General features: G+C 47.5%; 1 protein-coding gene across 6 annotated transcripts in view; it reads right to left on the minus strand.

The window, feature by feature from the left end:
• Positions 1-12,547, minus strand: part of TCP11 (t-complex 11) — a 679,396-nt gene that overhangs the window by 80,821 nt on the left and 586,028 nt on the right. The window lies entirely within an intron of this gene.

Consider the following 12,547-nt stretch of genomic DNA (forward strand, 5'->3'; position numbering starts at 1 on the left):
AGAGCAGTCTTATTACTAGAGTGTTTTTGTCAAAGCTAGTGTAGGTCCTAAGAACTGAAATAAATAGGTAAGAGAAAAACAGCTGTGAGAAAATGCTCAATGACAACAATCATAGGGAAAGCGAAAAGATCTCTCCTTTTTAACCCATTGGACTTGCCAATGCTTTTTTCTGATACTATTTGGGTTGGGGAGTTGTTTGAGGGATGAAAACAAAAAGTTGCAATGGTGCGGCTGTGTCATTCCGCAGGGGCACACATGCAGGATAATGTATGCACCTGTCTACGGAATGACATGAGCAACATTTTCTTTTGCTTTTTATTTACTAATCCAAAATAGTGGATGCCTTTTGGATCAGTAAATACAAAGATTTGTATTTTACGTGCACAAAGGCACATTTTGAAATGCAGAGTGGCCAGCAGTAAATGGCATCCTATATGACAGGAGCAGGCCTTATGTTAGTAGAACCTGGACATTCAGTACATACTCAAAACAATGGTTCACCTGAAAATCATTCATTCAAACTTGGTAGATAAGCAAATAAATATATTTTAGGTATACAATTAATGTAGTAAAACCACTAATACACTCTAGCCTTATGGATGCTTTTCATTAAACAGAAAAGTAAAGTAACTACACGTATATAGTGTAGTAATTTGAAGACCACATAGAAATCGTACAAATGGCACATACAAGGTGCAATAAGCCAACAAATCAACAAGTGTGAAGTGTCCCAAGTGTTGAGCTATAGATAAAATGTACTCTCTCGGTTGTGCCTGCAACCAAATGGTGTCACCATGGGCAACTGACGTGCACTTTGACCCTGTGGGTCACCTAGTAGGGAACAAATGTCCTCTTAGTAATTAATACATCCAGCAAGAGGCCGGTGCAGAATCCAGGCTGCCGTTGGCTACATCAGTACAAAGGCAGGAAGTGGGAGGACAGTGAACTGCCACTATTTACATCAGTGAGGATTCCGGCAGCCTGGATTCTGCACCGGCCGGTCAGAGTGAGCACATTTTATCTATCACAGTCTAAGGGTCAATGGAAATCTTACACATCCTGGTTCCTTCATCCAATCACAAACTTGTGACTACTTTCTAATCAGGTGTCCCTGATATTTTATTGTCACGATGACAAATTTACATTTCTTATGAGTTTGAAACGTCTTTGACAACAAAGTACACTAATTATCGCTGGTTCAATATAATTTGCCATTTCATTGATTCACATTTGTCTGCTCACTGCATCTTGTATGTGACATTTGTACAATTTCTATGTGGTCTACAAATTATTAAACAATGTATGTAGTTACTATACTTTTCTGGTTTAATTAAAAGCACCCATAAGTCCTGAGTATATTAGAAGTTTTACTAAATCAACTGTGTGCTTAGAATATTTTTTTTTGCTTAGCTACAAAGTTTGTATGAATTAATTCCAGGTGAAACATTATTTTGAGTACACACAGTAGCAAATAGCAACAGCGGGCCCTCCAAAAAACATAAAATCGAAATAAAATAATTTTAAAAGGACCGAGAGGGATGGGGGTAGGGGAGGGCAATGGAGGAGTGGCTGGGGAGAGCAACAGAGTGGTTGGGGGAGAGCAACAGAGTGTGAGCGGGGCGCGAGGGAGCAAAGAAGACATTTGATGCTTGGAGAGAACAGGTTTTTTTAAAAAAAAGAAAGGAAAAGCAAGGGAAGGGAGAGGAAAGTAATCGATAAGCTTAGGAGGTGGGGAATGAGGGAGTGGCATAGTGTGCTCACAGGATGGGTGTTTGTAGAGAAGAAGCTGTGAACAAGGGAGAGCTAAAAAAAAACACATGCAATTTCATGAATTGCTGAGAAGAACAAGTTACCTTCGGTGATGCCTTTTCTGATAGAGACGAATTACAGATTCCTCATCTGAGATTATTCCCCCACCATCAGACTGGATCCAGAAACTCTTGAGCAGTACCTATATGCACTGGGAGCTGGCATCGTTCAGCTCTTTGAAAGCTGCGTTCAAAGTGACATTGGGGTGCCATATAGACACCACCCTGGCATGCAGACATCGGTTTCTTTCGTGGCTAGTTCTGCACCAAAACTGCAGAGCCACGTAAAAAGCAATATTACTGATTTGACCATTGTGCAGTGTCTAAAGGGATCTTTTGTGAAAAGAGCCCAGTTAGCATATCAGGAAGGGGCAGTGAGGAATCTGCAGTTAGATAGTCTCAACCAGAAAAGGTGTTACTGAAGGTAAGTAACTTGTTCTTTCTGATAGAGGCCTCAAACAGCAGGTTCCTCATCGCAGAATAGATACCTTTTGGAGGCGAGTCTGCAAACTGGCCTAGACCAAAATGTCCTGAAGGACCGAACAAGTGAAACGCCCATCACAATGGTCTGTCGTCCAAGCAGTAGTGCTTTGTAAACATATGGAGAGACGTTCACGTGACAGCTTGCCAGATTTCCAGGACAGGTACACACACGGGCCAATGCAGTAGTTGCAACTTTGGCCCTGGTGGAGTGAGCTCGAAAGACCTTAGGGTGTTGTTTTTATGCAGAGTACTATCCATCTGGAGATGGCTTGTTTCTGCACAGCTCTGCCCTTCTTCGCTACAGTGAAACCAATTAAGAGCTGATCGTCCACCCGATGATGATGAATCTAGAATGACACAGCTCTTTCCCCCTCTTTGGACAGATGAGGTGGAGTGTAGAACACCAGCAGAGTGATGCTCTGGCCAATTTGAAAGGGGGTGACCGTTTTCTGGAGGAAAGAGGCATTCATCCAAAGGACCAGTTTGCCAGATAAGAAGTTGGAGTATGAAAGTTGGGTGGACAAAGGCTGAAGCTCACGGACTCTCCTGGCTGATGTAATGGCCAACAGGAACACTGTTCAGAGTCAAGAGCCGCAAAGGGCAGCTATGCAGGGGCTCAAAGGGAGAACACAAAAGAAAGTAAAGTACCAAATCAAGATTTCATTTGAGGATCACAAAAGAATTAGGTGGGAACAAATGCTGTAAACCTCTCAAGAACCGAGTTACAACAGGTGATTTAAATAGGGAGGGTTGATCAGTTAGCCGCAAGAAAGCTGAAATGGCTGACAAATAACCTTTAATGGTGTCCAGAGCAAGACCTCGCTGGGCTAAACAAACAAGCATTGAAAATGCTATAGGTTTCGCCTTTGATTAAGTTAAAGCCATTTGCTTTGCTAATGGTATTGTATAGCAAAGCAAATGGCTTTAACTTAATCAAAGGCGAGGCCTATTGCATTTGTAATGCTTTTTTTGTTTTTGTTGCAATTGCATTTAGCGTAGCGCGAACTCGACCAGAAGGTCTGTTGTGCTTTAAATGAGCACCAGTTACACTACACAAGGGCACATTCCTTTTTTTAGGGGCGGGGAGATTAAGTGATTTGCCCAGGATCACAGGAGATTCCACGCACCCCAGCGCTCTGAAGGCACTGCCAACCCCACTTTTCAATGAATGAGCACAACACTCGCACCCTCAAGCTCAGATTCGCACTCGGGAAGCCTAACGAGGACACTGAGGATAAAGAGAGCATTCACCTTCTGTTTAATTTCATTTTATGGTCACAACCGTTCCGACGCTTAAAATGTTAGCTCGACTCCGAGAACATTAGCGCGCAAAAGAGTCCTTGCTTTACTTCTCCAAGCATTTGGCTACTACCTACGACTTGCCATCTGACAACGCCACCATGCCCCTTTGTCAACTTAGACTACTGGACAACACCCAGCCGGACTGTCCCCAGTTACAACTTGGCAAGCAGTAACAATGGTAGGGGGGGGGGGGAGTCACCTACAGTTGGGATTATAGTGTGGCATCGTGACAAGCCTGCCGCCCGCTGCTGCTGTGTGGTCCCCAGATTTACGAGGAATACATCTTTGAACTACAACTGTCCTGTGTTTTACTGAGGCACACGCATAACTGGGATATTCAGACCCTATTAATGCACGCACTCTCACCTCTCGCACGTCTTGTAGGCACTCGAGCACGGCTAGATTGCTGTTCTACGCCTTCCTTGGGCAGACACTGCTCACGTCCTCCCGGCAGGCCTCATCATCAGAGAGCTTCCATCCGCCGGGCCCACGCCTCACGGGGAAAACGACTACTTGCGGCTGCTGTGGCTGTGGGGGCGCCGCGCCCCTGGCTTTCAGAACTTCTACTGCTATGCCATCCCCATGTAGCCTCAAAGTCCACAACCCTAACTATGAGTGTTCCCAGACACGCTGGGACATTACTTTCTGGCACCCACTATTTCCATGCCGTACTCTCACAAGGGAAACCCACCGAAATACAAACATGCAACATTTTCAAATAGGTTACGTGGTTCACTCGCCATTCAACAACTCCTCATCCCCCGCCTTCATCAAACATCGTATTGGGAGACCCTAATATTTTGGCACAACCATACAAAAGAGCCCCCCTCTTTCGCCGAACACACGATAACGATTTCAGAATACAATGGGCTGTACCATCACCTTTGGGACCTTCGGACCTTGCCAACGGTAAGCCATGACTGCGGCTGTTGGAACTAAGAAAGACCAGAAGAGAAATGAGCTCGAACGCAGGATGAGCACGAGGGAAGCATTGCGTGTTTATTTTTGCAGCTCGCTTTCACTAAAGTGAAAGCGCGATGCAAAAATAAACACACAGTATCATGTCTCCTTTTTTGTCCGGCCCAATTAGAGAGTCGGACTGGCGCGCGCAGCGTGACGAAGCTTCGGATAAGAAACTTCGTCATGACAGCCATAATGCAGGCGAGCCAGTCCAAGTGGGCCGGAACAAAAAGCCAAAGGGAGGCAACCGAAAACCCTCCTTTTCAATGGGAAGCCAGCGTTTAACATAAACGCTGACGCTACCCAATGAAAATGAGGGGCGGGGCTTCGAGCCCCCTTCTTGAAACTGACTTCATTACTATAGCTCTCGCAGTCGAGGAGCGCATGCGCACTCCAGCGCAAAGCGAAACCTAAAAATGAACCTAACCACTGCAAGTGGTGCAGAAACGAGGTCTACATGGCCTTTGAAACACCAATCTACAAACATATCACAACAGCAGGTATAGATAGTTTTAGTGGAAGGAACGCCGGCAGCCAAGACATCACAAACTTCAGTAGGGAGATCAAAAAGTCACAACTGTCGCTGCTCAATCTCCATGCATAAAGGTGGTGTGTGCACAGGTTCGGTGCTGGACCCTACTCTGATGCTGAGACGGGAGACTCTCATGAAGAGACAGTGTGACTGGAAAACAGATGCTCAGGAGTTCTGGATACCATACTCGCTGTGCTCAATCCAGAGCCACTAGGATGACTTGCGCCGGTCTGTCTTGATCTTCTTGAGAACTTGGGTCAGGAGTGGTATGGGTCGAAAAGCGTACAGAAGTCCCAAATTCCAGAGTCCCAAATTCCACTCAAGACTAAATGAGTCCAATGCGTAAAAGTGCTGACATTAGGCATTCTTAGCAGAGGCAAACAGGTCTAGCCAAGGTTCTTGCTACACACAGAAAAGACCTTGTGTCTCCTCCGGCTGTAGACGCCATTTGTGATCCACAAGACAACAGCCCGAGTTTGTTCACCCTGACGTTCAGAGAGCCTACCAGGTGTTGTACGACCAGGAAGATGTTGAGACACTACAGCCAACTCCAGAGGCGAAAAGCTTCCTGACACAGGATGGACAACCACCCCTCCCTATTTGTTGTAATAGAACATGGCTGTGAACAACTGAAAAAGACCTCCTTTGATGGATGGGAGGAAAGCTTTCAATACCAAGCGGATAGCTCTCAACACCATAAAGCTGATGTGGAGCAGAGCTACCACCGGAGACCTAAGTCCTCTGATCTCCACCTCTACAGGATGACCAACCCAACCCAAGAGGAACACGTGAGCTTTGGGTGGAGAAGGGTCTGCCGCATAGATACACAGATGTAGATGCCACAGAACCAGAAGTGGGCGAGCCACTGAAAGCTCGAGCCAGGCTGGAGCCTGAAGCCTTGTTCTGGCTCAGCTCGAGGTCCTGTTGATACCTCTATCCCATTGATGTGGCTTCTGCCTGATGTGGCGTTCTGGCCAGAGCGGTTGACTTTTGGAACTCATTAACCAGGTTCAAGACTCGGCCCAACATCCCGTGATTCTGGGCAAAGCACTTATTCTCCCCAGGTAGAGCTATACAAAAACTGACAAAAAATGCACCAAGAGTTAAAAACAAAGCCTTGACACAAGGTAGGACAAATCCATAACTATTTACTCACTGATTTGTACGCAGTGAAACCTGACAACCTCGATAAATCCACTTAAATTGGGGAATCTTAAGCAAATATTTTATTTCACAAAATAATTCTGTTACTTAGCCTGTAAGCATCTATGTGTGCCATGTAGTGCTGTAGATTCACATGCTCTACATGTGAGAAAGTGTAATTTTTAGGTCTCGCCTGGCGTAGGCTGCACGCATGCGCAGTCTCGCTGGCGAGATTTAATGAGATGTGGTATTTTCTGTAAGGGGCATTAAGCCCCGCCCCTCTTTTCCATTGGCTGGGGTCACCGTTTATGCTAAACGGTGTCCAGCCATTGGGAAAGAGGTGTCGGTGACGTATTTGCTTGGCTTTCTGAGCCGTCCGATTCGGACGGCCTGGCCTGCTTTACGTTCGTCGCAGAAGGTTTCTTATCTTTATGGGGCCAAACACATGGCCCCATAAAGCCGAGGCCGTCCAAGTGGCTCGGCAGAAAAAGCCGAGCAAATACGTCATGGCGTCCGCTTGTTTGTGTTTATTTTAGTAAAATAAATGCAATCACTTCCACGTGGGCTGCGTTGCACCATGCGGGCCTGCAATTTCTACACCATGCCCCACCAGCCTCAGCGGGGAGGGGTGAGGGGTGGGGACAGGCCCTTGGGTGAGATGTGGAGGCCGCGGGTGAGGCCTTCCATGTGGGGGTGGGAGGTCGTTGCCTTCAAAACGAAAATGGCTGTTTGGGCCGCGAAAAGTGCAGCTTTCCCGATTACTTACAAAATGTCCTAGTTTTCCGCAGCTGGGGTTTGAGTGAAACATTCTCACGGCCTCGGAGGCTATCCAAGAAGGGAGGAGGCCGCAGACATAAGACCCGTGTGTGTGTGCGGCCATTCGCACTGGGGTTCGTGGATTGTGGTGTAGCACGTGAGGCCGCCTCAACGCGCACCAGGGCTCAGAAGAAATGGACGCAAGGAGCAGCCGCTCTTGGGTAGCCGCGAGGCGAGCACCAGGGCTCAGAAGAAATCTTCGCCCAAGGCTAGCCTCCTGGACCCGGTCGGAATACATTGTTGTGAGAAAGTGGCTCTGTATATACTGTTCCCAAATAGGTACAGGGTGTACAGAGTCCACAGTCCCCAAGGGTTTGACAGAGGCTAAAGTTAGATATAACCTTACTCTCTAAAGTGGTAGCTTGGTCGAGCAGTAAGGCAGTATCAGAGGACAGTGTAAAGCATTTGTTGTACACACTCAGTCAGCAAATGGTCTCACACACTCAATAACTGAACTCTAGGCCAATGGTTTATATATAAAAAATATATGCTGGTTTTATTTTAGAACCAACAATTGGAATTAAAATATACTTTCTCAGAATGAGATGCTTTATATAAATACTTTTCCAAGATGTAATTGACTTTTGTAAACAGTTACAAGTGGTTGCAATAGGCAACACTATTTTAAGCACAATAATACATTGAGTTCAATGGAACTTTCATGTTATTTGCCACAGATTACTTTTAGGATTACTTTTGGAATTCCAGGACTGGATCCTAGATTCAGTCCTGGGTCAGTACTCCGAATCAAGTGATGAAAGTCAATTTAATTACTGTAATGATTTTTAAACAATATTTAACTATTTTAAAAGTTGACACTTAGAAAATATTTCAAAGAAAACAGTCAATGATTCCCTATGGAAGAAAATTCAGGTTACAGGTACAGTATGTTCTCGTTACTTTTGTAATCCAGTACTGGGTGCCTAGACTCAGTACTGGGACCTTTATCCAAAACAGGTAAGTAATTACGTTTTCAGATATTATACGATTTTTGAAGAATATTTAAAGATTGCAGAAATCGACACTTAGAAGAAATTTCACAGAAAAACAGTCAATGGTTTCCTATGGAAGAAAATTGAGTTAAGGGTAAGTACAGTTGTAGGTATTTTTCAGAGTCAGTGCTGGGCACCAAGATCCAAACACAACAATTGATGGACAGAATGCAGAACAATGTCATACATTCACCCCAGTACAGAGATCTGGGCCTAAATCCATCGTTTTTTTGCTCATCATGCCGTTCCAGTTTGAACCCAGCCATATGCAAATCAGTCTTGACCCTGTGTCTCATGGGAACAGTCCAGCCCGAACTGCCAAGCCAGGTCCTCCCTGGACTGGAAACAAGCATCCTAGGACCGGTTTCTGGCATTTCAGCCGTCTTCAGCCAGGCTTGCTTGAGTTCCAGTGGCATGGAGAGCAAGGGACCCACGTCTGGGCATACCCTTCCCACTCGGGGTGACAAATGCAAACACAACAATTGATGGACAGAATGCAGAACAATGTCATACATTCACCCCAGTACAGAGATCTGGGCCTAAATCCATCGTTTTTTTGCTCACCATGCCATTCCAGTTTGAACCCAGCCATATGCAAATCAGTCTTGACCCTGTGCCTCATGGGAACAGTCCGGCCCGAACTGCCAAGCCAGGTCCTCCCTGGACTGGAAACAAGCATCCTAGGACCGGTTTTTGGCATTTCAGCCGTCTTCAGCCAGGCTTGCTTGATTTCCAGTGGCATGGAGAGCAAGGGACCCACGTCTAGGCATACCCTTCCCACTCGGGGTGACAAATGCAAACACAACAATTGATGGACAGAATGCAGAACAATGTCATACATTCACCCCAGTACAGAGATCTGGGCCTAAATCCATCGTTTTTTTGCTCACCATGCCGTTCCAGTTTGAACCCAGCCATATGCAAATCAGTCTTGACCCTGTGCCTCATGGGAACAGTCCAGCCCGAACTGCCAAGCCAGGTCCTCCCTGGACTGGAAACAAGCATCCTAGGACCGGTTTCTGGCATTTCAGCCGTCTTCAGCCAGGCTTGCTTGATTTGCAGTGGCATGGAGAGCAAGGGACCCACGTCTGGGCATACCCTTCCCGCTCGGGGTGACAAATTCAAACACAACAATTGATGGACAGAATGCATAACAATGTCATACATTCACCCCAGTACAGAGATCTGGGCCTAAATCCATCGTTTTTTTGCTCACCATGCCGTTCCAGTTTGAACCCAGCCATATGCAAATCAGTCTTGACCCTGTGCCTCATGGGAACAGTCCAGCCCGAACTACCAAGCCAGGTCCTCCCTGGACTGGAAACAAGCATCCTAGGACCGGTTTCTGGCATTTCAGCCGTCTTCAGCCAGGCTTGCTTGATTTCCAGTGGCATGGAGAGCAAGGGACCCACGTCTAGGCATACCCTTCCCACTCGGGGTGACAAATGCAAACACAACAATTGATGGACAGAATGCAGAACAATGTCATACATTCACCCCAGTACAGAGATCTGGGCCTAAATCCATCGTTTTTTTGCTCACCATGCCGTTCCAGTTTGAACCCAGCCATATGCAAATCAGTCTTGACCCTGTGCCTCATGGGAACAGTCCAGCCCGAACTGCCAAGCCAGGTCCTCCCTGGACTGGAAACAAGCATCCTAGGACCGGTTTCTGGCATTTCAGCCGTCTTCAGCCAGGCTTGCTTGATTTGCAGTGGCATGGAGAGCAAGGGACCCACGTCTGGGCATACCCTTCCCGCTCGGGGTGACAAATTCAAACACAACAATTGATGGACAGAATGCATAACAATGTCATACATTCACCCCAGTACAGAGATCTGGGCCTAAATCCATCGTTTTTTTGCTCACCATGCCGTTCCAGTTTGAACCCAGCCATATGCAAATCAGTCTTGACCCTGTGCCTCATGGGAACAGTCCAGCCCGAACTGCCAAGCCAGGTCCTCCCTGGACTGGAAACAAGCATCCTAGGACCGGTTTCTGGCATTTCAGCCGTCTTCAGCCAGGCTTGCTTGATTTCCAGTGGCATGGAGAGCAAGGGACCCACGTCTGGGCATACCCTTCCCACTCGGGGTGACAAATGCAAACACAACAATTGATGGACAGAATGCAGAACAATGTCATACATTCACCCCAGTACAGAGATCTGGGCCTAAATCCATCGTTTTTTTGCTCACCATGCCGTTCCAGTTTGAACCCAGCCATATGCAAATCAGTCTTGAACCTGTGCCTCATGGGAACAGTCCAGCCCGAACTGCCAAGCCAGGTCCTCCCTGGACTGGAAACAAGCATCCTAGGACTGGTTTCTGGCATTTCAGCCGTCTTCAGCTAGGCTTGCTTGATTTCCAGTGGCATGGAGAGCAAGGGACCCACGTCTGGGCATACCCTTCCCACTCGGGGTGACAAATGCAAACACAACAATTGATGGACAGAATGCAGAACAATGTCATACATTCACCCCAGTACAGAGATCTGGGCCTAAATCCATCGTTTTTTTGCTCACCATGCCGTTCCAGTTTGAACCCAGCCATATGCAAATCAGTCTTGACCCTGTGCCTCATGGGAACAGTCCAGCCCGAACTGCCAAGCCAGGTCCTCCCTGGACTGGAAACAAGCATCCTAGGACCGGTTTCTGGCATTTCAGCCGTCTTCAGCCAGGCTTGCTTGATTTCCAGTGGCATGGAGAGCAAGGGACCCACGTCTGGGCATACCCTTCCCACTCGGGGTGACAAATGCAAACACAACAATTGATGGACAGATTGCAGAACAATGTCATACATTCACCCCAGTACAGAGATCTGGGCCTAAATCCATCGTTTTTTTGCTCACCATGCCGTTCCAGTTTGAACCCAGCCATATGCAAATCAGTCTTGACCCTGTGCCTCATGGAGTCACTGGAGTCAAGCTATCCTGGCTGATGACGGCTGATAGCCAGAAACCGGTCCTAGGATGCTTGATTCCGGTCCAGGGAACACATGGCTTGGCAGTTCGGGCTGGACTGTTCCCATGAGGTACAGGGTCAAGACTGATTTGCATATGGCCATGTCTAAACTGGGGTGGCGTAGTGGGCAAAAGAACGATGGATTTAACCCAGATCTCTTGACTGGGGGAGAATGTCGGCATTGTCAGCATTCCGTCCATCATTTGTTTATTGTAACGCTTCTCGCCCTAAGTGGGATGGGTATTCCCAGAAGTGGGACCCGTGCTCACTACGCCACTGGAGTCAAGCTATCCTGGCTGATGACGGCTGATAGCCAGAAACCGGTCCTAGAATGCTTGATTCCGGTACTGGGAAGACATGGCTTGGCAGTTCGGGCTGGACTGTTCCCATGAGGTACAGGGTCAAGACTGATTTGCATATGGCCATGTCTAAACTTGGGTGGTGTAGTGGGCAAAAGAACGATGGATTTAACCCAGATCTCTTGACTGGGGGAGAATGTCTGCATTGTCAGCATTCCGTCCATCATTTGTTTATTGTAACGCTTCTCGCCCTAAGTGGGATGGGTATTCCCAGACGTGGGACCTGTGCTCACTACGCCACTGGAGTCAAGCTATCCTGGCTGATGACGGCTGATAGCCAGAAACCGGTCCTAGGATGCTTGATTCCGGTCCAGGGAAGACATGGCTTGGCAGTTCGGGCTGGACTGTTCCCATGAGGTACAGGGTCAAGACTGATTTGCATATGGCCATGTCTAAACTGGGGTGGCGTAGTGGGCAAAAGAACGATGGATTTAACCCAGATCTCTTGACTGGGGGAGAATGTCTGCATTGTCAGCATTCCGTCCATCATTTGTTTATTGTAACGCTTCTCGCCCTAAGTGGGATGGGTATTCCCAGACGTGGGACCCGTGCTCACTACGCCACTGGAGTCAAGCTATCCTGGCTGATGACGGCTGATAGCCAGAAACCGGTCCTAGGATGCTTGATTCCGGTCCAGGGAAGACATGGCTTGGCAGTTCGGGCTGGACTGTTCCCATGAGGTACAGGGTCAAGACTGATTTGCATATGGCCATGTCTAAACTGGGGTGGCGTAGTGGGCAAAAGAACGATGGATTTAACCCAGATCTCTTGACTGGGGGAGAATGTCTGCATTGTCAGCATTCCGTCCATCATTTGTTTATTGTAACGCTTCTCGCCCTAAGTGGGATGGGTATTCCCAGACGTGGGACCCGTGCTCACTACGCCACTGGAGTCAAGCTATCCTGGCTGATGACGGCTGATAGCCAGAAACCGGTCCTAGGATGCTTGATTCAGGTCCAGGGAAGACATGGCTTGGCAGTTCGGGCTGGACTGTTCCCATGAGGTACAGGGTCAAGACTGATTTGCATATGGCCATGTCTAAACTGGGGTGGCGTAGTGGGCAAAAGAACGATGGATTTAACCCAGATCTCTTGACTGGGGGAGAATGTCTGCATTGTCAGCATTCCGTCCATCATTTGTTTATTATAACGCTTCTCGCCCTAAGTGGGATGGGTATTCCCAGACGTGGGACCC

The sequence above is a fragment of the Triturus cristatus genome, chromosome 1_1, assembly GCF_964204655.1.
Source record: "Triturus cristatus chromosome 1_1, aTriCri1.1, whole genome shotgun sequence".
NCBI classification, from domain to species: Eukaryota; Metazoa; Chordata; class Amphibia; order Caudata; family Salamandridae; genus Triturus; species Triturus cristatus.